Here is a 6,000-nt window from a genome sequence, read left to right as displayed (position 1 = left end):
AAAAGCTCCAAATAAAAATCCCTCCTGAGGTGTCTTCCTTTGAGCCAAAGCAGCCCCTATCTTCAGACTATCAGGTAGTGACTACCTGGACCAATGTAAATTGAAAGGTGCAGTACCAGCACCTCCCAACAGTGCTTTGATACTTTTAACAGGAAAGTACAAGCACTTCTCATTAGCAAAGTTACTATGGAAATCAGGCATAGCTGAACTTTTACAGAGCTGTCAACTCACCCGCATTTGAAGGTGAACACCTCATTTCTAGAAGTAGGTATTTTTACCTGCAGTTATATATTGGAATCTCACTAGATTGCTAAAAAATGCCCCATGCATTACCTTTATTACAGACCTGAAATGCATGTCTAGACAAATCTGATACAATAAAGAAAGTAAGTCCAAATTTTTGGCACAATCTCACTAATAAGAAAAACTGGGGGCCACCATCCACCCGGCTGTTTGCACAGAGGTACCACTCCTAACAATATATGCAAAAATGTAGTACAAATCCCAAATCAAATTTTTTAACAATTCTCACATTTTTATTAATACGAATCTTGGATTTTTTCCAATCAAGAACATTGCGTAAATTACAAATTATTATTACAGTGCACGCAGTGGTGGCTCCTTAAGGGAGTGCTGCAGGGCGGGGGAGGAGAGTGGCAGGGTGGGGGTTAATAAACTCTGGCATATGGCCGAACAGAGTTAAGTAAATAAATAAATAAATAAATAAATAAAAAAGAATTACATTGCGCATGCTGCATCGCCGGTTGCGATGCGGCACGCGCAATGTAATTCATTTTATTTATTTATTTATTTAACTCTGTTCGGCCGTGTGCCGGAGTCTACTTCCCCCCACCCCGCCCCTCCCCCGCCCTGCCATACCACCCCGCAGCACTCCCTCGAGCAGCCGCCACTGATTGCACGAGTCATTCTTGTTACATAATCAACAGTAAAACCAACATGATTTTAAAGTGAGCGTAGTACAAATGGTAGCCCGATGCGTTTCGGAGCTCACATCTCTTCGTCAGGGGCATAGCCGAAAAATACAAGGAAAACATATTTACATGTACAATCATGGTACAACCATCAGTTTCTAGTAAACTCTGCTACAAATATATCCTAGATGTTCAGGAGATAGTTTTATCTCTTAGTGCCTGTTGTGAATAGGATGAATCAACGTATTTCCTCTTAGTTCACCTTGTCCAGTGTGCTAGTGATATAGTGATTCGCAACCATACTGTTTCCTAACACTACTCACATGCCACTAAACTAATAGACAATAACTTGTGTATCAAAAAGTATCAAATCAATCCGACTTCGCCGACTTTACTGGAGGAAACAACATTTGCTTCAGCCACACCACGGAACAGCTCCGGACAGACCACCACTGCATCCATTTCTCCTTCTCGAAACTCACTGCACACAAGGACACACCCCGTCCCCCACGCAGAAACTGGAACAAAGACTCAGAAGAAAACCTCACCTCTGCCCTCAACTGCACCCCTCTCCCAACTACGAGAGACCAACACAGCGGCGAGCAACCTCGACCAATGGATCGCTAACTGCACCAATGCTCTCGCCCCCCTACAGAACTCCATGCAGTGACTCAACAACAAAGCCAACTGGTTCATCACGGACCTCCAAGAATCCAAGCGCTCTTACCTACAACTTGAGAAGATGTGGAGAAACAGCTAAACCCCGGAAGCATGCTCCTCCTACAAGGCAGTCACCACGGCACACCACCAACGCATCAAATCAACAAAGAGAAACTTCATCCAAGATAGAATCCTCTCCAACTCCCACAAGTCCAAGGAATTCTTCGCCATCATACAAGAATTCGCCAGACCCAACAGTGAAACAGCCAGCATGCCATCCTCCGGAGACCTCTGCAAGAAACTCAGCTCTTTCTTTCTCCTCAAGATCAAGATGCTCTACGACAACTTCGATTTCCAAGACCACGGCATCGTCCCATCTCCGACCCCCAGCGACGCCATCCAACAAACCCTCCGTGCCTGGACCCCTCTCACTACAGAAGACACTACAAAAACAATGAAAAGCATCTACTCCAGAGCATCTACTGACCCCTGCTCGCCGCAGATCTTCCACAGAGCCACCACTGCCATCGCACCTAAACTATGACAAACTATCAACTGCTCCCTCAAGACAGCCACAGCCCCAGATGACTGGAAATTCACTGAAGTAATACCCCTCCTAAAGAAGCCCTCCGCAGACCCGACAGATCTCAAGAATTTCAGGCCCATCTCACTGCTCCATTTTGACACCAAACTCATCGAAAAAGCCATCACCATCTAGCTAGCACAATTCATAGAAACCAACAACATCCTAGACACCTCTCAATCTGGATTCCACAGCAATCACAGCACAGAGACCGCCCTCATAGCTGCCACTGATTACATCAACTCCCCCCTCAACCAAGGCAACAAAGCAGCCCTCATCCTCCTGCGGTGCGGTAGGAGACACTGTCTCCTACCACACACTAGCCTCCAGGCTCCAGGATGCCGGCATTCAAGGCACAGCCTTAGACTGGATTTGAACTTCCCTTTCAGGCAGAACACAAAGAATAAGCACCCACCCTTCCTCCCTGAAGTGACAGATATCAGATGCAGAGTTCCCCAAGGATCCTCCCTCAGCCCCACACTCTTCAATGCCTACATGGCACCCCTCTCAACCATTGTCAGAAACCACGAACTCAACATGGTCGCATGTGCTGACGACACCCAGCTCATCCTCTCTCTCACCCAGGAGGGATGAAAGACGTTGCAACCTGGATGATTAGCAGCTGTCTGAAGCTCATCTCAGAGAAAAAAGAAGTCCTCATGCTCCGCTCCACTCTGCATGGGACAACACCTGGTGGCCCACTGCCTAGAAAACCCACCCACTGCAACTGACCATGCACGCAACCTCAGCATCATACTCGACTCCTTACTCATCAAGAACCCCCAGATCAATGCTGTGTCCTCCACGTGCTTCAACACCCTCCACATACTTCGCAAGACCTTCAAATGGATCCCCCGACTCCAGGAAGACCGTCACCTATGCACTCATCACCAGCAGACTGGACTACAGATATGCTCTATATGCCGGAATCAACAAAAAACTCCTCCGCAAACTCCAGACCATCCAGAACACTGCAGCCAGACTTATCCTTGACATCCCACCACTTGACCACATCACCCAACACCACCACAACCTCCACTGCCTCCTTGTCAAAAGAAGAAGAACTTTCAAACTACTCACACACAACTACAAAGCCCTCCATAATACCTCAAAAAACAAATCTCCTTCCACTCCCACGAGAGAAACCTCCGCTCAGCTGACCCTGCCCTAGCCACTAGCCACAGTCCTCGCATCCACAGGGCCAGAGCAGGTGGCTGATCCTTCTCCTACCTCGCAGCCAAGACCTGGAATGGACTCCCCTTTCGCATCCGACAGAGCCTCACACTGGACCAGTTCAGAAAGGATTGCCAGACCTGGCTCTTGTAATGACCAATGGAGCTGCTCGCACCCACCCCCAGTACCTTGAGACTCTCACAGTTGAGTATTGTGCTCTTAAACCCCCGATTGATTGATTGAGTATAAGTTAAAAAAATACACATTTAGGCATAGAGTGACGCATAAATTATGCAAAAAAAAGCAGAGAACTGTAGTTCCAAAGATTAGATGGAGAGCAGCTCCTGTATAGAGCACCCCCAACACCAGCGACACTCTAAATTTGCACACCTCTAATGGCTGCTTTTCTATCAGAATCTTTAAGCATAGTAATAACACAGTGCCATCCATGCCGAGATAGAATGGGGCACATTTTTTGTCAGTTTTACAGCAAAGTTTTTAAGCATATGATTAGCACAGTGCCACCCATGCCAAGCTGTAAAATGACAAAAGCCTTTTACCACTCCAGGCACAGTATTACAGCTTTGAATTTATAAAGTACCAACCAAACCATCCTTAAATGTACTTGTTTTGCTATCATTACAGCTTTTCAGAGAGGTTTAGCTTTTGACCAGACACAAGGGAGCACCCAGTATATGTCAAAAAAATATCCACTGAGTCACATAGTGATGCATAAATTATGCAATAAAGAAGCAGGGAACACTGGGTAGTCCCCACATTTAGGTAGAGAGCAGCTCCTGTATGGAGCACTCTCCAAACCAGAGACACTCTAAATTTGCTCACATCAAATGTCTGCTTTTCAATGAAATCTTTAAGCATAAGATAAGCACAGTGCATCCACACTGAGATAGAAAAGGACAAAGCCTTTTTACAGCAATGTTTTTAAGCAGAGGATTAGCACAGTGCCACCCATGCTGAGCTGTAAAATGACAAAAAGATTTTACCAATCCAGACAGAGTATTAAAGCTTTCAGTTGGTAAAATACCAAACAAGCCAACCTGAAATGAATAAAAGCAACCCATGTCAGGTGTTTCGCTATTGCTATAGCGTTTCAGAGATGTTTAGCTTTGTCCAGACACAAGGGAGAACCCAGTGTAAATAAAAAAAAACAATTCAGGCATAGAATGATGCATAACTTATGCAAAAAAGAAGCAGAGAACTCTAGGTAGTTCCCAAGATTAGATGCAAAGCAGCTCCTGAATAGCACGATCAACACCAGCGACACTTTAAATTTGCTCATCTCAAAGCTTTTCTATCAAAATCTTTACGCATAGGATTAGCACAGTGCCATACATGCTGCGATAGAAAGGGGCAAAGTCTTTTGTTTTTTTTACAGCATATATATATATATATATATATATATATTCACTGAAAAAACCATAGGTTATAGACCATATATAGTTAGGAATTAGCATTTACAAAACCTTGAAAATTCACTGAAAAAACCATAGGTTATAGACCATATATAGTTAGGAATTAGCATTTAAAAAACCTTATTTTACTCACACAAAACCATTGAAATTCCATATATAGTTAGTTGTACTAACTATATATCGCGCACCCGCAATCCACTGCTGATGATGTCACATATTACATAATTCATGACATGGTCAGTGACATCACTGATGACATCACTGATGACATCTCAAATGACATCACTGATGACATCACTGATGACATCTCAAATGACATCACTGATGACATCACTGATGACTACATTCAGTGACTGTATAAATCTGTAAAGTTAAAATATGTCTTACATATTGAAGAATGAGTGGATGTATAAGTGTCTTGATGAAGGATTTAGTAGGGGCATGACTGACTGTATGAGTGACTGATTAAATGTGTCTCACTGAGTGCATGGGTTAGTGACTAAACTGTCTTAATTTGTGCATCATTATGTCTGTTGTTCTGTAAACTGCTGCATGTGTTGATCAGTAGCTATATGATTAACTGTATGGGTTATTGATTGGTTGCCCAAGCATTTGTATGGGAGACTGAGTGTGTGTGTGGGTGGCTGGGAGGTGTATGACTCTTTGCATAGATGTGTGAGCAGTTGATTTACTAGATGTATGGGTTCAAAAGTGCATGTGGAAACAGCTGTATGGGCGGTAGACTGTGTGCATGAGTGTATTGGTGAGTGAATGGATATCTCAGTGCTACATGTTAAAGTAAGTACATATGTAAAATACAGTACATGTGAGAGTTGACATATATAAATAACTGTGCATAAGAGCCAGTGAATGTGTGAGTGGCTGTATGGATCATTGTGAACTTGTATCCAGGATTGTATAAGTGAGTAAATATGTTTTAGTATATGTTTGAATAAGTAAGGTGTGTATAACTTTATAGTTGAGGAAATGGAGGTGTGGTTGATTCTTTGCATGACTGACTAAGTGTCTGAGTAACTCCATGGATGAGTGACAGTCTATGAGTGTCTGTTTACACTGAGTGTATCTAAGGTTATATTAGAGTCTGAAGAGGTTCATCGTATTATCACATGAATGATGTCATCAGTGATGTGATCAGTAATGTCAAATGAGATGTCATCAGTGATGTCATCAGTGATGTCATTTGAGATGTCATCAGTGA

The sequence above is a fragment of the Lissotriton helveticus genome, chromosome 2_1 (assembly GCF_964261635.1).
Source record: "Lissotriton helveticus chromosome 2_1, aLisHel1.1, whole genome shotgun sequence".
In the NCBI taxonomy this organism is placed as follows: Eukaryota; Metazoa; Chordata; class Amphibia; order Caudata; family Salamandridae; genus Lissotriton; species Lissotriton helveticus.
Note: the sequence above shows the minus strand (reverse complement) of the source record.